This window comes from Neofelis nebulosa, chromosome 15 (genome assembly GCF_028018385.1).
Source record: "Neofelis nebulosa isolate mNeoNeb1 chromosome 15, mNeoNeb1.pri, whole genome shotgun sequence".
In the NCBI taxonomy this organism is placed as follows: domain Eukaryota; kingdom Metazoa; phylum Chordata; class Mammalia; order Carnivora; family Felidae; genus Neofelis; species Neofelis nebulosa.
This window is the reverse complement of record NC_080796.1, coordinates 37,459,185-37,478,760: the sequence shown is the minus strand read 5'-3', so window position 1 is coordinate 37,478,760 and position 19,576 is coordinate 37,459,185. Positions and strand designations below refer to the sequence as shown.

Here is a 19,576-nt window from a genome sequence, read left to right as displayed (position 1 = left end):
CAATCTGCCACAGGTCCTTTGCACATGATCTCACCCAATTCTTACAAAAGAGACTGCATCTTGTCTTTGGGTTTCCAGTGCTTAGCTTAGTGCCTGGCACACGGCAGGTATGCATTGCATTGCATTTGTCTTGTGGAAAGAGACAGGTTTTAGGGTCAGACTGACTTGGGTGTGACTCCTGCTTTCATTGCTTACCACCTCTATAATCCTGGGCAAGTTATTTAGCTTCTCAGAGCCTCTGTTTCCTAACCTTTAAAATGAGAACCAAAATGCCCATTTCACAAGGCTGGGGCTAGCCCTGGATGTGTCCTGTTGTGATGCGCTGGGTAGATTCATCATACTGGTGGGTGCTCAGGTTTTCTTGGTTTCTTCTCCTTCCATTCCGTCCCACCCCAGCACAAGGACCGATGGCTTCTTGGACTTCCCAGCAGGTTCATGGACTGACACGAGAAGAAACCTTCAGTCATGCATCCGGGGCCTTGGCAACAGGCCGGGTCGGAAGAAGTCAGGGTGACCAGCTTCAGCAGGCTCTCTGGACACTTGCAGCTCAGCCCAGAACTTCGAGCAGTAACCCAGCTCCCCTGATGGAATCTCCCTCCCGCAGTTCAGACTCTTCGGTTTCTCAGATGCCCTGGAGATTCTCCCAAAGTCTCATGGGCAGTGGGAAAACCTGCCCACCTGTCCCCAGAGTACTGCCTGGACTGCAGTCGTGCTTCCAGAAGCCTGATGTCAGGTGCGCCTGGGCACACCCACTGAGGTGCAGCTTGCCTCACCCCTCACCCTACCTGATGGGTGGGGGCCCTGCCTCACTTTCACCCTACCTGATGGGTGGGGGCCCTCCCTTGCACTCTAGAGCTCAGGTGACTTCAGTTCCAGAAGATGTCTTACTCACAATGTCCCCTGTGCCCTTGTACATGCTGTTCCCTCTGCTTGGAATGCCCTTCCAACTAACTGCCTACTCTGTCAATTCCCTCTTGCCTGTATCGCCTACAAAACCTTCTCTTGGCTTAGATACAAGGAGGCTTTCCTGGGTCCTTCCCGCCAAGACGGCAGTCTGCTGCTCCATAACCATTTTAATTTGTCTGTCTGTCCACCAGGCCGAGAGGATTTGTCCCATTCTCAGCTATCTCTCCACCGACTAGCACAATGAATGGCCAGCACTTTTTGGTGTTTGACGAGTCAATGGCTTGGTTCTCCTGCACATGGGGTACCCCTCTCCTTGGTGGCTGCCCTCCTCCTACACTCAGGGATATAGTTGGAATTCTGGGCCCCATCCTGGGGTCCCACAGCAACTCCCACCCTCTGACCGAGGTCTCCAGTTGGAGCCCACTGGGCATCGCCTCCAGGATTAGTCCTGGACTGACCATGACTGAGCCTTTCCAAAGCCTGGTCATGTGGGCAACGTACAAAAATAGTAAGTGGTTCCCCTGGCAACCACCACAGCAGATGGTAACCAGCACGGACAGTCTTGGAAAGCCTTGAGACCGGGAGGAAAAGAAAGCACGTTCTGACTGGCAGCTATTCTGCCCCGAGCCGGGCCATGGGCCCATCTGAGCTGCCTCTCCTCCTCTCCAGGCTTCCTGGGGATCACCTGCTCTGAAGCCCAAAGGGAAAAAATGAGCTAGAGGAGTCGCCCATCTGCCCATACCATGCACCGCTCTCAGTCCCTGCGTTGCCGCCTCCGTCCCCTCCGCAGGGGGCCAGTGAGGACCTCCACTGGCTGCCCTGCCCCAACCAGATGAGGCCTCCGGCATGAGACTCAGTCTTGCTGCCGGAGGCCTCATATCAGGTGTGTCCGCTGTGCCAAGTTTGTCCCAGGCCTCCCCTGGACTGTCTGGTTCTCTGCCCAAGTCCTCAGCCCCCTGGCTCTGGGCCCTCCCCCACCCTCCAGCCAGGCCCACAGCCTTGTTCTCACCAGCCCTCCCCGCACTGCTCAGTCTCAGCCCCGCCTGAGCCCCTGCTCTTGTCTGCACCAGCTCCGCTCTAGGACACGCACAGGGCTTGGGGCTCCACGCGCTGAGCTTCTGGAGGCCCCTGGGATGTGGGAGTCAGGGGGCAGGAGCTGCCGAGGGTGGCAGGAGAAGAGACCAGAAAAGCACTGCCAGAGGGTGACGCCAGAGTGAGCTGCAGACTGTCCTCGGAAGCCGGGTTCTAGTAGAAGCCCCGAGAGGGAAAAACCAGCATCTGAGAGGGGAAGGTCAGAAGCAGGACCTGGAGTGAGACTCCGAGGTGTCTGGAAGGGGAAGCCCAAGGTGTCCAGGGATGCTTGGTGGGCATGGCCCTATTTGGGGCCGGCCTGGCCAATCCTGCTGCAGCTGTCTCTTCCCTGTTCAGGAGCCGGACTTTGACTCCCCTCTCATTCCCCCTCGTCCCGGCGATACTGACTTTGCCGCATCCTCCTGGCCGTGGTCACCTCCACTCGGGCAAGCGCACCCCTGTACTCGCCCCTCCTGGCTGTCCCTGCTTCCTGCCTCCTCTGCCCACTCACCCCGCTCCTTAGTGTTGCTGCGGACCTCTTGCCTGCGTCTCCTGCTGTGTCGATAACATCACAAACGCGGCACCTCCCTGGCGAGGCATGGGCCGTGTGTCGCCACTAGGTATCTGCTACTTCATTTGATCCCCTGCGAGGAGGTACGAACATCCTGCAGATGACAGACCGGGTCTCAGCAAGAATAAGTAACTTGCCAGGGAAACCACACCTCCGCTGCTGACTAGGTCCTAGATTCCTGGGATTCCAACCCAGGTCTTCCTTCCATCCTGTGTTCTTCTCACCCAGTCTCCTTCCACCTGGGCATTGGCTCGGCTAGGGGAGGCCCATCCCAGGGCAGGTGGAACTGGGATGCAGCAGGCTGGTCTGGTGGCAGACACTCTGAGGTTCTCTTGAATGAGACTCCTTTGCGCTAAGGATGTGCGACACGTGGTCAGGGTGCTGAGCCCCATGGCATCACCCAGAGGGAGGCGGTGTGATCCAGGCCCACCTGTGGGAGCTCATAGCCTGATGGTGGCAGCCACAGGCTACCTCAGGGAGAGGTGAGGCCATGGGACCAGCAACAACCACATGGAAGGCAGCTGAGCCACGGCTGGGGGCTGCTTGGGCTCGTCTCTGCATGTTGCTGCCCCTGCTGCCCAGGGCCCTGAGGTAAGGGTTTGACCTCAGCATTGAGCAGCCTCCCAGGAGCCGGACCCCAGAAACACATCTGTTACCCTCCTGCCTGAGCCCTCCCTCCCCCTCTTTCCCATGTAGCCACGACCCTCCCCTTAACCGGCAGCTATAACCCTCCCTCTGGTCCCCACCATCCTGCCAAAGCTCAGGCAGTCTCCTTCCCCCAATTTATTAATTTCCGCAGATTTCACATATCCATTCACCAAAGAACCGTGTGCGTATTTCATGCCTCCTATGTGTCCAGCAGCAGTCCAGGTCTCGGGGGTGGGGTGGGGAGTGGTGGCATGGGGAGAAAAGCCAGGAAAATAAGTGCAGGAAAATAAATGCAAAAGCTATCCCTGCTCTCAAGGCTCCAAGGAGGAGAGCGGTAAGCTGAGTTGCCAAAAGGTTTCCCCGGCACCAGGAGCTGGTGATCTGGGAGGACCCCAGCCACAGGGTCTTGAGAGGGGCATGAAGGCTAGGGCACGAAGGTGCCGAGAGATGTTGGGATCTTCATGGAAGCTTTTGGCCCACCCGTGACCCCCGTGCATGGGACAAGAGTGCCTCCTGGTGGTTGATTCATGGAACGCTCCAGCAGCTGTTGTGTAAAGCCCAGAGGATTAAGCTCCCCTCAAGAACTTCTATTTTTGGTTCCCAATATTTCCATACTGAAAAGCTAACGGGAGCAGCCAGAGGCTTCTCAAAGGACCCGGAAGCTGTACTGCTGAACTCCTGCGTTCTGGTATGGGTTCTCCAGGGGTCAGATCTGCTCTTTGCTCTCGGGTGCAAGTCTCTTCCATGTGGGCTGATTAAAGGGTCCCAGGGCAGCGACCATACGTTTGCTTTGTTGAGCCTGGCCTCAGAGGGAATGCTGTGTGCACATTCAGAGTGACGTGTTGGAAAGAACACTGGATCCAGGATCAGGAGGCTTGGAAGCTCGCCCCATGCTCCACGTCAGCCGCTAACTAGTGGTGAGATACTTGTTACAATAATAGCTACATTTTATTCAGTATTTACTGAATTGCAACAGGAGCTTTAGGTACAAGACATTGATCCTCACAACAAACCTCCGATGTTGGGATTATTATGAGTTCCATTTTACAGGTGAAGAAATCAAGGCACAGAGAGGTTGAGTAATTTTCCCAAGCTTAGTGTGTGGCAGTCAGGACTTAGGTTCATGTTTCTGGAGACCCAGTGGGCTACACCGAATTATGGACCTAAAAGAATCGGAAACTAGTGGCAGGGTCCACAGAGTGGTGTTTTAGATGTCCCAGGTGATCGTGACGTGGAGCCATCTTCAGAATCTATAGAATCGTGCCTCACAGCAGCTCTAGCATTCAATGAGCCCAATGCCATCTACGGTCCAGGAGGTGAAGTTATGACAAGGGAGAAGCCTGGCTTAGGCTCCAATCCCCCTGCGTGGACAGCTGCCCACAAGCACAGCAGACTGATCCTCCTGCCTGCCATGCTCTCAATCTGGAAATGGAGAGCGACCGCCTTCTACAACTTTGTTCTCAGAGTGTTAAGCCTCCATACCCCTCATTCATAGATCCACCACCCATCAGTTCATCACAGTTCGTCTAGAACGTTTTATACTTTTAAGTCGGTGCATTTGACAAACCCTTATTGAGACCTACTATGTGCCAGGCGCTGGGCTAGATCCTGAGACTGCGGTGGTATAGGAAGCCAGCACGGCCCTGCCCTTGTGAGATGCTACCTAGAGGAGATTGGCAATAAACACACCATGAAAACACAGAATTGCACGCCGACATGCGCTGTGCAGGAAAAGACTACACGCAGTGATGGAGAAAAACAGGGTGGCAGGGGCCCTAATTAGACAGAGTGGGCTGGGATGATCTCTCTGAGGAGGTGACAGTTAAACCGAGACAGTTAAACCAGTTTTAGCTTTGTTCCTTCCATTGGCACCGGGGTTCCACTGTGTTTACTACGTGCTGAGCAATGTAGCACAAACCTTGCTTTTCTCTGAGCTCCTGAGCGCCTCCTCCAGGACGGTGAGGCGGGCCCTATGATGTCTCCTCCGCCAGATGTCCCTCCGGAGATGAAGAATTTTGAGCTTCCTTTTGACAGAAGCTCTCAAACCAGGGGCTGTTTGGCGGTGGGATGGAAACAGGGCGCAGGCGCTGGCAGTTGAGAATCCGAGAAGTCTCTGCCCGTCAGAGCCATGAAGTTCCCCGACAGCTCTGATACCCACGGGGCAGGACTCACAATCCAGCTTGCAGGGAGGGAGCTTGTGGTCTGTGGGGATACACACACACACACACACGTGTGCAAGAGGGGAGACTCCAGCTCATGGGTGTGCTGGTCTCCTCACCCCCCTTCTGCTTTGCTGGGGCTGACTCGGGGCAATCCACTTCCGGCTTTGCCAGCGGCGGCCTGTTGGACTGTGCCAGTAGGAGGCGCTCTAGGGGGCTGGAAAGCCCGAGGGGAGGCCCGCCCCTCCCTGTTTACCTCCTGTTCCTGCCACGGCCCCTCAAGTGTTGCTTCACCCCAGCAGCAACCGAATCCAATTTGCAGTATTCCAACACTTGGGAAATTCTGTCGCCCTTCCCCCGCCCTGAGAACGTCACCACCAGCTGGCAGGCTCCCCCACCTCTGACCTCTGGGTCTCAACCCATGCAGGGATCACCCCTGTTTCTAAGTTTTAACGATTCCAAATGCTTCCGGTTGGTGCCGGGCCCTGGGCTGGCGGTGCCTCCAGCAGCTGCCACCTCCGTGACACATTTTTAGCATTCTCTGACATTAGTATCAGGTGGCCCAAACCATTTTCTGGCCTCTGGGGGATTTTGCGCCCGGGGTGGGCTCCGGGAAGAGCAAAAACAGTTTTTTGACCCCCCGCAGGTGGTTAATAACTGATGTCCTCTGAGAAAGAAGTTTGTCCTGGGAGAGGTCAGTCTGTTCTCAGCTCCTCCCTGTACAGACCTCAGCACCTCCGGGAGAAGGGACAGTGAGGGAAGAGGGGCCAAGCGCCATCTCAGGTCCAGCTGTCTCTGGCACACCTCACTTCACCCCACCACTCCTTATCCCTGGCCTGGCCCGGCCTGCCCACAGAGCGCCCCCTGGAGGTGAGGCCGCGGGCTTCTCTATGGCTCACCATGTGCCTGTGAAGGTTCTGAAGAAGGGGTGGTCGTTCTGGAACGTTCCTCCTTGAGTGTGGTATGGCCATGCCTCAAGCCCAGGCCAGAGCAGACGCTCCGGAAGATCTGCTGCACGACTAAGGCACAGGGTGGCTGCCCTGTCACCTACCCACAAGGTCACCCGCCCCTGCAGCAGCCCCACAGGACTGGCCAGCCAGCAGCCGTGCCCTGAGAAGGTGGACCATTCAGTTCCGGTGTTGGAAAATTCCAATGGATCATAGCAGCGGAGGGAGCTGAGGGCACTGAGGTGCAACTCTTGAGCTGGGTGGCCAATGCAAGCGGAACTGAGGGGGCAGCTGGGCAGAGGTGGGAGAGACATGACAGGAGACTCTGGGGCCTTTGGGGGGAAGAACAAGGATGTGCTGCCTCAGATTCTCAGAGTTTCTGTTTCCTTTCCCATTCGTGTCTTTCTTGACAATAAAATCTCTTCCTGAAGTGACTTGACTGAGTCTTTGTATCCTTGCTACCAGAAAAGCCCAGGATGTGGAACCTAAGGGGGAGCCTGGCAGCAAGGGAAGGAGAAGGGAAAGGAAGGGGAAGGGGAAGGGGAGGAGAGGGGCATGGGGAGGGGGAGGGGAAGGGAAGAGGAAGGGAAGGGAAAAAAAGGAACCAGCATTTACCGAAGACCTGCTATGTGACAGGCACTGCTCAGAGAGCAGCTCTGGTGGATGGGGGGTGGGCGGGGAGCAGGGGGAGGGTTGGAAGGACAGTCTCAGAAGAAGGGGTGGGTAGTGGAAGGCTAGATGACAGAACCTGCACAAAGCAGGCGGGACAGGTTGCAGGAAGCTGGGCCACCAGGCAGGACCAGCTCTCTACCCTGACATACTTTCCTGCTGTCTAGCTCTTCTGGGTTTTGGTGGTGCCGGCGGAGAGTGAGGGGAAGATACAATTTCTCAACCAAAAGCAAACAAAGAAACACTGTGCAAAACATAGCCCTGCTGACAGAGACACCGGGCCAGCTGTGTGGGTCAACACGGCTGGCATGTGTCGCAGGCTTTTGAGAGATGTGCAGATGTTCAGATGTACCCGAAGAGTCCATCCGGTGCCCCCTACCATGGGGTGTTTCTGAAGGGACTGATATCAAAAGCCCTCGGGTCCATCCAGGTCCTTTTTGCACCTCTCAAAATCTTTCACAGCTACCGGCTCAGTTGATGTTCAAACATCTGGGACCCCCATCTCCCCAGCCATGTAAGTCTGGGGTGAAAAAATGGTCACATGAACATGCACTAACAGTCTTTCTTGGGCTTGGTGCCTCCCTCAGCCCCCATGTGGGACCTCCAGGTCTCGCCTTTGGGGTTATCCCAAGGAAGTCTCATGGCTGAGCTCAGGAGCTGGGTCCTTCCTACCTCAGCTCCAGTTTTCTGAGGTGACATTTGCAGCAACTGCCCTCAGTACCTCCAAAGCTCGAGAAGGTGCAACATCAAGGGGTTGGGGGAAGGATGGGATGGGTGGAATACTGCCCATTCAGCTAGCGGCTCCCATGGGTTGAGCCAGACAGCCACATCCTGCCTCTCTGCCCAGGGCCATATGAGCCCTTCCAATACTGGTGGCCTTGGGTCCCTGGATTTCACAAGGTTCTTAGGCAAGCAGCCTTGCCTGTGGTCTCCCCAGATGCAAACCCTTAGGGGCCAGGTTAGAAGCAGAACTGAGTGACCAACACTGAGTGGTTCCCCAAGTTGTCCTTCCTCCTTTCCCCAGGAATGTGCCCTTCCTCCCCAGGAATGTGCTCACCACTCTGGGCCGAGACCATCTGCCTTTTCTCTTCGAATGAATTCTTTCTCAAAAGACACCAGTGGACTCCTGGAGTTCGAGCTCACAAGACATATCTGAATTTCAGAGCAAATCCCACCATGCATAGGTTTTATTATCTTCATGTCATGAGTGGGGAAACTGAGGTCCTGAACATTACATGACTTGCTGAGGTCACACAGAGTCTTCAGAGCCCTAATGCCTCATCAGTCCTATGTTCCTTTCCCCACATCACGCTATATATCACCTCCCAGTTGGACAGAAGTTTGTTTCAAGATGGCCACCATGACTGTCTGAACCCAGCAGGTCTAACACGGGTACTTTGAGGTATCACTGCAATGGCTCCCACCCAGACCCTGCATTGGAATCACCTTTGGTGCTTTGAAAAACACAGATTCGGGGCGTCTGGGTGGCTCAGTCTGTGAAGCATCTGACTTCAGCTCAGGTCATGATCTCACAGTTTGTGAGTTTGAACCCCCCATTGGACTCTGTGCTGACAGCTCAAAGCCTGGAGCCTGCTTTAGATTCTGTGTCTCCCTCTCTCTCTCTCTCTGCCTCTCTCTCTCTCTCTCTCAAAAATAAACATTAAAAAATATATAAAAAGAAAAACACATATGCCAGGAGATCCTGGTATGCTAAATCCGGGTGAGCCCAGGCAACTATATGGTCAATGCTCATTATTCGAGGTAGTTATATTCTATAGAGTCTCTGGCAACAGTGAATTAGCAAACTCTGAACCTTTGCCCTTGGGGAAAATACAGGGTTAGGTTCTTGGGAGCCTCTGAACACAAAACTTTTCATCAACTGAAACAATCGATAACCTTCTGTTTAAAGACTCTATTTGATACGTATTGCGGATCCATTAATGTTGAACTTGGCCATCAGCACTGTAACTCAACGCCCGAACGAAGCTTGCCTGACACTGATCTTTTCTCTACAGGGCCCATCTCTCGTGCTCGGGCACACCAGACGGCCTGGCAGCGCTACCCTGGCGAAATCACCAACAAAACCACAAAAATCCAAAAAAGCACGGCACTACTCAGACTGAGAACAGGACACTTGGTTCCAGTGCGGGAGCAGACATGAGAAGGCAGAGCATCGTCTCGTGGCCTCAGCTGGGAATGTCCAGGCAGGCAACTCAGATTTTTACCACTCTGCATGTTGTTCCCAAAGGACCACAAAACAGCCCTGAGTATTGCTCTGGGGGTAACACATTTTAGTAGGTAGATAAACTGGCAAATGAAATCCATGAGTGCTGCGGATCCATTGCATTTTCAAGGCTCTGTTTGCCCAGCAACGTGCCGCGTCTTACGGCAACCGGCAGCGGGAGTTGTAAGGAGGTGGCAGAAGGTCCAGAAGACAGGCTGAGGGGTGAGCGGGCTGCTAGGGAGGGTCTGCTGAGGAGGGCAGCCACGGTGGCTTCTGGGCTATGACTCTGCCCTTGTCTCTGCACCCAAATCACTAGAAATCCTGGATGTCCTTGCCTCTGCAAGCTGGTGGCTCAGGATTCAGAATGCGGCTTCTCTACAGAAATCACGTTTGGTAGGCTGGTCCTCAGCCTGGGTCACAGAGGTCCACTCCATGCCTAGTTAGATAAAGTGGTGGCATCATGGGGCCCAGGTCCAAGCCCTCACTGCAGCTTTCCACTCCCACCCCAGGGCTCAGGGCTTCAGGCAGTGCTGGGCGGGGATTCCTCAAGGGTGGTCTCAGGTGGAGACTGAGGACAGGTGAGCTGGGCAGGCAGTGGGGGAGGTCTGTCTTTTGTAAGGTAGGGTGACAGCCGGGGTCTGTGTTTTCAGTAGGGAAGGGGCACAGGCATCTGGGGGTGGGGAAATGGAGAGGAGGTCTGTGAGGACAAGCCGGGGAAGGGACATTCTGCAGCCACAAGCCTCCCTGCACTTGCTGCCCACTGGGTCACAGACATCCTCTGAGGTCATGGGCATGGGTCCGAGGGGCCTCCAGCGGCTCAGCAGGCATTTCCAGGTGGGGGGTGTCCAGCCAGGACTGTGCCAGACCTGAGGCCGAGGCCAAGCCTTGTGCTGCCTTGCTAGCTCTCCCCTCCGGCACAGGAGCCCGGGTGAGTTGGGACACCCTCCTCCCGCCTCGAGCTGACACCTGAACACCCCACGCCTGCCTCAGACACTCTTGTTTGCCCTTTCCCCCACCCCCTCCCAGGTCCAGCTGAAGTGGGGGTGGGTGTGGGCGGAAGGAGTAGCAGGACAAGGGACAGGGCGGGCCCCAGGAGATATAAACCATGATAAACACACAACCTTGCTTTATGTGAGAACTGCGGCTTATCTTGTGTGCATACTTCTTCTCCAAGGCACCCGTCACAGCTTTCTTAGGCTCAGGGATACCCCTGGTTTGACCCGATCCCTTGTTTGCCACAAGACGGAAAAGGGTGGAGGCCTGATCCAGTCTATTCCAAAGCAGGTAAACAGAATTCACAGTTCAACCTTCTTCAGGAAGCTCTGAGCCCGGGGCTCAGAGGAGGACTTGGGTCCTGGCCAGGGAGCCCTGGGGAGTGGCCTCAGGTGACTAATGGCCGATGTCTGTCTGCTCTTAGGGGGATGAGCATTTCCTGGCATTGGGGAGGAATGAGGTGTGAGGGTAGAAGGCTCCAGGGCTGAGCTGGGGAAGAGGTTTTGAGACTGAGCTTGTACCAGGCCTTAGAATCAGTGCCTGTCTTACCTGCGCTGGGCCTAGGAGCTCAGGGTCCTGCCCACCCTCTAGCTCACTGGGCTGCCAGCTGTGTGTGTGGGAGGGGAGATGACCCTTCTGGGAAGCCCCTGTCCTGGGGTTATTGCAGCTTCCAGAAGGACTGGGGTCGAGGGGATGAGGTTCGTGCTCAGAACCTGTGAGGAACCATGACAGGACAGCAAGCTCCTTGAACCTGTATCTCCAGAATTTTTCTGTCTTTTTTTTTTTAATGTTTATTTATTTTTGAGAGAGAGAGAAACAGAGCGTGAGTGGGGGAGGAACAGAGAGAGAGGGAGACGCAGAGTCCAAAGCAGGCTCCAGGCTCTGAGCTGTTAGCACAGAGCCTGACACAGGGCTCAAACCCATGAACCATGAGATCATGACCTGAGCCGAAGTCAGACACTTACCCTCTCACTGTCTCTTTTTAAAGGGTTTAATGTTTATAAGCTTGAAACAAAACAAAACAAAAAAATCCTGGGGTGCCTGGGTGGCTCAGTCAGTTAATCATCGGACTCTTGGTTTTGGCTCAGGTCATGATCGGGTTTGTGGGTTCGAGCCCTGCATCAGGCTCTGCACTGACACTGCTTGGGATTCTCTCTCTCCCCCTCTCTCTCTGCCCCTCCCCAGCTTGCATGCTTTCTCTCTTTCAAAATAAATAAACAAACTTAAAAAAAATCCTAATTGATGACTGTCTTACTTCTTTTCCTCCCTAAATGGGTCCGTTCTCTCCCTCTCCCCTTTCCTCCGTTTTTCCTTCCTCATTCAAACATTTATTTAACATTTGCTACAGACCAGGGGCTGGGTACAAGCTGGTTTCTCCCTAAACTGATGCCTTTGCTTGTGGACCCCCTCCGGCTGCCCAGCCCCCACCGCGCCCTTCACCCACCTCGACAGAAACCACCACCTCACGGGGCAGCCGGGAGGGCGGTAGTATGTGCCCCACTCCACCCAGGTGCCATGCACAGCCTGCCGGGCATCTGGCATTCCTTTCGGCCCCTGCTGGCCCTGGCTGAGGTTTGTGACCTGACCTGGTAGCAGGGGTCTCTTCCTGGAGGGAGGATGTCAGTTTGCCCCTCCTGGGCTCCGCCCCTGCCTTCATTCATAGCCCACTCACCCAGGTGCCTCACTCTGCGCAGCTGCAGGGCTCTGGGCTCCTATATGGGGCTCTCTTTGGGATAGGCTTGCACACCTGTGTGTGCGTGTGTGTGTGTGTGTGTGCACGTTTGCACTTCCACACTCTCCCCATCAGCCTGGGAACTCCCCAAAGGCAGGAATTATTTTTCTTCTTCCCTCTGGACACTTGGTCTATGGTCCTGACCAACTGTCCTGATGTCCTAAGGGAAGAAACACTGGAGCCCCAGGCAGGATTTCGAGGGGAGAAGAATCAGAAAGCTGTCCCTTGCTGCTTCTTCCCTGTCCCCACCCCCCCCCCCCCCCCAAGCCTGGAATGCGCAGGGTGGTCACCTCAAATGGGCTTTCCGGGACTCTGGCTGGCGGAGAGGGGGTGCTGAGCCAGGACAGGCAAGGCCCCCCACAAGACAGGGAGAGCCCAACCGGGAGTACTCTGGGATGGCTTTTAAACGTGGCTCCATGAGGTGAACCTAGGAGCTTTTGCAGGTGGCCCCAGGGCCTGGGGCATGAGGGGCCTCATGGGGTGGTGGAGGAGGCAGGTCCCCCCGCCCCTTGCATCAGTCAGTGTGGCTCTTCCATTTTTATCCGGCTGCTGTCTGCTTGCATTTGAAGAATGTGCTTCTGCAACCTCAAAGGTTAGCAAACCTTCAGCCTACCCTAAGCCTACAGCTTTCCTCTGTTCAAATGATCCTCTAGCCCCCAGTCAGGGGTTGTGGCCCTGTGGCTGTAGGACTCCAGCCCCCAGTCCCCCGCACGCTGTTAGTTGGAGAAGGCAGGTCCAGGGCTAGCTCAGGGCTACGAGTGCAGCACGTGTGGATGAGAATCAGATCGGGAGGGTGGGGGAGACAGGGACGGGGTGCTTCTGTGGCCCTAGGACTCAGGGGTGCCGGGATCCCAGATGAGGGAAAAAGCCCTTGCCTAGGAGTCCAAAGACATGGCTCTGCTTCTGGCTACCATTCACCAGCATGGGGCCCCAGGGACCCTAAGGAGTTGACTCAACTTTCTTACCTGTGCAAAGGGAGGTGACACCCTCTGCCTGTACCTATGGGTTATACTGTGGAGCTCAGTGTGCTTTAAAGACTGCCAAGTTTGGGGGCACCTGGGTGGCTCAATTGGTTTGAGTGTCCAACTTTGGTTCAGGTCATGATCTGGTGGTTCGTGAGTTCAAGCCCCACATCGGGATCTGTGCTGACAGCTCAGAGCCTGGAGTCTTCTTCAAGTTCTGTCTCCCTCTCTCTCTGCTCCTCCCCCACTCATGCTCTCTCTCTCTCTCTCTCAAAAATGAATAAACATTAAAAAATAATTTTAAAAGCCTGTCAAGTTTTGCTGTTCATATGCAAGGTGCTGCTATGGCTATGGGCACTGTCACCAGGGGGCAATGAGGGTCAGGGCTGTCCTGGGGACTCAGAGCAGCTCCTGGGCTGGTGCTTCTGAGCTGAGCTTTACAGGAACTAGAGAGAGTCACCAGCTGAGTCGTGGGCAGGGGATCATTTGGGACGTCACAGCCAGACCCCCCCCATCCTTGGTACTGTGTGGGCTTTTAGAGGTTTTGCTAAAAATGGAGTGGGTGTCCCTAGGCACCCTCAGAGGGCTCCAGAGCCTTTGGGGACAGCAGGGCATTTCTGTTAGGCATAACACTGGGACTTTCAGAGTCAGCCCCAGGACACAAATCTTTATTTCCACCCTTCAACAGCTAACCTAACCTGCCTGCCCCAATCTGCGTGGTACAAGACCTCACCTTCACCCCAGAGAAGCAGGGCAGGGTGTGGCCTGCCATGTCTGGACTGGTGGCTGAGTGGGGTGGGGCGGGGAGGGGGGCCGGAAGAGGGGGAACTTGGATGGGGAGAAGTTCACATCAGTGGTGGGGTGGAGACTGCCTCCTGAGAGAGGGAAGCAAGCAGGTGGCACCTCAGGAGTGGCTCACGGCAGGGAGAGTTGACCTGCCAAAGGACGGTGAAGTAACAGGTCTGCAGGTCCCAGGAGGGGAGCCGGCCCACCCAGAGAAAGCCTGTCAGCATTGCAAACAACCTGGGGCCAGGAGGACAGTGAGTCCCAGGCTGCACGAGCACCCAGGGCTGCCCTGACCACGGGCATCTTGGGACCATCTCTGTGTTCCAGAAGTCATTCATGCTCGCAGGGAAGAACAATGCGAGTGAGAAATATACGATGAGAAGGAAGATTCTCCTCCCTCCCCACCACTGGCCTCTGGTCCCTTTGAAGCCAGGCCCAATAAAACAATCCCTAACTTGGGAAGGCCAAGGATGTGAATTTACATGGCCTTACACCTGTGGGTATGTCTGCATTTCCGTGTGACAGCCCCAACTCTCAACCCCACTGCTCATGGGCAATCTGCTCCTACAGCTAGAGCACACACCAGATTCTGGAAACCAAACCTCTTCCTTGTCCCATCAGGCCTACGGTGGCCACAGCTTTGCTGTCTCTGAATGCCCAGCAGCCCTTGCTGGCCCCTGACCTTGCCGACGCTTCCGTCTAGAGTCTTTTCTTGAACCCTGTCAGCCCCTGTTTTGCATGTGCCTTCTGTTCTGCCAGAACTGCCAGAGACAAGGCCGGATGCTCTGAGCCTCAGTTTCCCCATCCTTATGTTGGGAATGATAATGACATCTGACTTACCTTTGTAACGTTGGAGCTGGTGTTTTAGGACATGCTTCCCTTTGGGAGGAGCTGGGAAGGTGTACGGCCGAGGGTCACAGGGGAGACAGGCAGGAGGGGTCCTGTCAACATTTTGCAGGCAGGGACAGAGATTGCTTATGGGGTGCAAAGCTCATATGTATGCCGCCTAGGTCTCTGCTCAGATGACCAGCAGGGTGGGTGCTTGTGTCCTGCGATTAGGATGGATGGGATCACCCTGTGGTCCAGCCAGGCTGGGACAGCTCAGAATACCCGCCCTCCAAGAGCCCTGCTCTTGCCGCCCTCTGAACATGATTCCCAGCCCTCCTGTATGGGGGGGGGGGGGGGTTGGTGGAAGACAGAATAATGACCCCACAGAGATGCCCCTACCCTGATCCCTGGAATCTGTGAATATGGCAAAAGGGACTTGGCAGGTGTGATTAAGTGAAGGATCTTGAGATGGGGAGAGTATTCTGGATTTTCTGCATGGGCCCTAAATATAATCACAGGGTCCTTGTACAAGAGATGCAGGAGGGTCAGATAGTAACACTAGTGTCAGAAGCCGAGGTAGGAGTGATAATGTGAGCCTCCGGAAGGAACTCAGACCTGCAGACACCTTGCATTTAGCCCCGTGAGACTCATTCTGGAGATCTGGCCTCCAAAACCATAAGATGATAAATTGGCATTGTTTTAAGCCACCAAGTGATAGGTTTTTTTTTAATATTTATTAATTTTTTGGGGAGAGTGCAAGCGGGGGAGGGGCAGAGAGAGGGGGGCAGAGGATCTGAAGCAAGCCCTGCGCTGACAACAGCGAGCCTGACGTGAGGCTCGAACTCTACGAGCTTCGAGATCACGACCTGAGCTGAGGTCGGATGCTCAACCAACTGAGCCACCCAGGTGTCCCTGTGATAGTTTTGTTACAGCAGCAACAGGAAGCTAATACACAGGGTCAGGGCCAGGCCCGGAGGGAGACAATGGTAAATGCTGGGCTCTGATCCGTTCCAGAAGCAGCTGCCCACCAGAGACCTGACTGTAACTTCACAGGGCCTCAGTGTCCTCACTTTGGTCCAGGAGGCACAAGTGCTTCTTTTTCCAGGTGAAATGCTGGTACTAATTACTTTATATCTGAAGGGTCTCAAACTCCAGTGTCATCAGCAGCTGCAGTAATGTGGTAACTTGCTCGAGAGAGTGGGAGGGTATAAGGCAATGGGAAATAGGGGGGCCCGTGGCAAGCTGGAGAAAACACGCCTTGCTTAAAGACATCGACTTTAAGTAACAAGGAAAGCAATAAATCCAGCCAAATAAAATCTATATATAATACATCTTTGTGGCTGGTCGATGGGAGTTTCAGATCCCATATTAACCTGTGGTTCTGGCTGACCCCAAAGAGAGGTGGTCCATGGGGTAAAGAGCAGCAGTGGACGTGATGAGCACCTCTCAGCCCTAGCTACCGCTTGGAGTTACCCCCATACCCCAACCAAGATCTCTATCACTCGTAGCCTATGTTTTATAAAAGGGGGTTTTGATACGGAGCCAGGGGAGACCCATCGGACCTGTTGGCCAGCCAGCTCTGCCTCGCTTCCCTCATCCTTCCCAACCTGCACAAATCCCTCAAAGTCTACCCTGGGGACATTGTCCCTTCAGCTCTGGGGCATAACCTCTCTCCTTCCTCTCCAGCAAGGGAGGTCCTTGTGTGGAACAACCAAGAGGTTACCATTGTTGAGTCAAGATTTAACCAATGCAAACCATGGGTGGGCATGCTGTGGACTCAGAAAAGAGGGATGCTGTCTCAAAAGAGGAGGGGAACACAGATGTCATGGGACAGGTCGTGGGCATCGGAGTCAGGCAGACATGGGTGAGTCCCACTTCATCACTTACCAGCTTTGTGACTTTGGGTAACATACTTAGCCTCTCTGAGCCTCATTTTTCCCATTTTTTAAAAATAATTTTAAAAATTTTAACGTTTGTTTATTTTTTAGAGAGAGCGAGCACGGAGAGGGGCAGAGAGAGGAGGACAGAGGATCCGAAGCAGGTTCTGCGCTGACGGCAGCGAGCCTGATGCGGGGCTTGAATTCCCAAACTGTGAGATCATGACCTGAGCCGAAGCTGGATGCTCAACTGACTAAGCCACCCAGGAGCCCCGTCAGTTTTCCCACTTCTAAAATGGGAACAATACTTTACTGTATTGTTGTTGTGCAGATTAAATCAGATAATGTACACGAAAGGCAGTATCTGGCCTAGAAGAGGAGCTCTGCACACAGACTCTGGACAAGGGTGCCTTGGGTTAGAATTCTCTTTAGTGGCTGCGTGGCCTCGAGCAAGCTATTCCATGTTTATGTGCAGAATTTCCTCACCTGCAAAATGGGTTCACTGACGTTCTAGAGGGCTGTTGGGAGGATGTGATGGGATACCACATGTCAAGGACCTAGACCAGGCCTGGACTCCATAAAGACTCCATGAGCATGTTAATTATTTATTAGGTCCATCCCGGCATTGGTGAGCTCATGTCTTCTGTGCCTGCTGGGCCCTGGGTTGTGTTTCTGGGATGGGGAATGGAGAAGCCAGAACTGTTCCCTGGTTTTATTCTCCCCACACCTATCTGCCTAGTTCTTTTCTCTGGTTCCCCTAACCTGGATACTCCACCATTGTCACCTCTGCCCTATCGTCTGTGACCTCCCCAGGCAGGGGAGCAGCCCCTGGCGGCCCCAGACCGCGGGGAGCAGGGCCACTGGGCTCCGTGGTCTGTGGGGGGGAGGCGCCTGGGGCTGCCCTCTGTCTGAGAAACTCCATTCATCACCACAGAGGATGAGCACTGAGCTGCACCCCCTCTGCTGGCCAGCACACGTGCTAGGCGGTCTGGGATGAATCACTTCCCACGCTGTGTTGTCATCCAGGCTTGAAACAGAGGCCCTGTGTGCAGCTTTTGTGTGTACGGTTTCTTTCCATTCCATGATTCGGAAAATGCCACTCACTCAGCCATGTGATCCCCTAATCTTCTGCCAAGGAACTGAGTGAGTGCAAAGGTTTGCTGGAAAACCCTTGAAGGACGGGGGAGGGCAGCTGCGTTTGCCAGAAAGTGGCCTGAGCCAAGAAAACTGCAAGGTGGAATTCATGAAACCATCATCGGGAAAAGAGCACGGGGGGTGGGGGGTGGGTTAGGTATTATGAGACCAGAGACCCGCCCACAACAGCAGCTGTTGGTGTGCAAAGGGCCCTAATGTGGTTGTGCAGATTTCCACCTGCGCCAGCCCCACAAAGATAATGGGATTATTTTGTCTGATTATGAATGTAAAACTTGTTCGTGCAAAAATTCCAATCAATACGGAAAAGTATAAAAAGGAAAGGACGTATCCCCCGTGTGCTATGACCAGACGTTGTTTTCATCCACTGAGACACTGTCCATGCGTCTTCAGGCTCAGAACTGCCAGCTTCTTGTCCCTTGAGCTACTGGCCGTAGCCCAGGTCTGATCCTGTCTCCTGCTCCTGTCCTGGGACACGGTGCCTCCAGACACATGGGGAGGTTTGCCAGATCTGGACCCCAGCATCTGGGTTCTAGGCCCAACTTGGCCATTAGCTTGCGGTGTGCCCTTAGGCAAATCACTCTGAGTCCCGCTTTTCTATTCAGTGAAACATGGGATAATAAGTGGACTGATTTGTTGGGAGGATGAACGGCATGAGTGGGTATGAAGGCTGCAAACCCAATAATCTCTTCAAATACAAGGGAGTGCTGGCTTGATGCCCGTTCCCCCGCCGTGGCTTCGTTAACCCCAGGGCGGTGCGGAACCAGCCACCTTCTCCACAAGCTCTTCTCCAGATACCCTCACGATTGGCTCAGAGCAGGGAGGGCCCAGGCTGGGGCCCCCGGTCACAGCAGCACCACACCTGCACACCGGCCGGGCACGGGGGCCAGCAGGCACCCAGTTCGGAAGAATTCAAAGCCCTGTCTTGTCACCAGTTTTGAACCAAGATAACTCTCCTCCCTCACCTCCCACACAGGTGGATACTCATTCTCACCAAGGCTGGGCTAACCCTCAGCGTCATTCCTGCTCAGAATCACTCTCTGATTTCAGGAACCTTTGTGAATCCCCCAATTTGTGGTATCATTTGTATGTTGTAAATGAGTTTTAGTAAAGTCCTTAGCTTGAAAAGAGGTTGTGTACTTACAGCAGGGACGGTAATGACACTATAAGGATATTAGTTTAGCTATTCAAACGACCACTTTTTTTTAATGGTTATTTATTTTGAAAGAGAGAGAGCGCAAGTGCATACGTGAGTGGGAGAGGGGAAGAGAGGGAGGGACAGGGAGAGAGACGATCCCAAGTAGGCTCCTTGCCATCAGTGAAGAGCCTGACTCTGGGCTCAATCCCATGAACAGTGAGATCATGAGCTAAACCGAAATCGAGTCAGATGCTTACCCGACTGAGCCACTCAGGCGTCCCAAACTATCTCTTATATTCATCTCACTAACACACCTAAACTTGCATGTTGGGGACCATCACCTTTGCCATGTTATGGCAGAGTTAAAGAAGGCTCAGGGGCACCTGAGTGGCTCAGTCTGTTAAGCGTCCGACTCTGGATCTTGGCTCAGGTCACGATCTCACGGTTTGTGAGTTCAGGTCCCACATTGGACTCTGTGCTGATGGTGTGGAGCTTGCTTGGGGTTCTCTCTCTCTCCCCCTCTCTCTGTGTCCCTCCCTGCTTGTGTGTGCTATCTCTCTCTCTCTCCCCCAAAATAAATAAATAAATAATCTTAATTAAAAAAAAAGAAGGCTCAGGGGACACGTCTCTAAGTAGCACCATATTTCCTCGTGACCCCAGACCCCGTTTCCTGTGCCTCTGCCTCCCCGGCTTCCCTCTAGCAGAGCAAGCTCTGACTTTGTTCCTACCCGGTCCGTGCAGTCTGGAGGCAGGAAGCCCCAGGCGGACAGCGCAGCTCCTGTGGGAGAGCGAGGCCAGGCTGACCACTGTAACCAGTCATTCCTGCACCCTATCAATCGGCTCTGTGCTCACAGACCGTCCCCATGTGGATGCCGGTGACGGCAGCCCTTCAGTCACCTGGGCGAGCGTCCAA

The 19,576-nt window shown here is 54.4% G+C and overlaps 1 protein-coding gene across 1 annotated transcript in view; it reads right to left on the bottom strand.

Moving 5' to 3' along the window:
• The window catches only part of PACC1 (proton activated chloride channel 1), a 168,448-nt gene that overhangs the window by 56,371 nt on the left and 92,501 nt on the right, over positions 1 to 19,576 (bottom strand). The window lies entirely within an intron of this gene.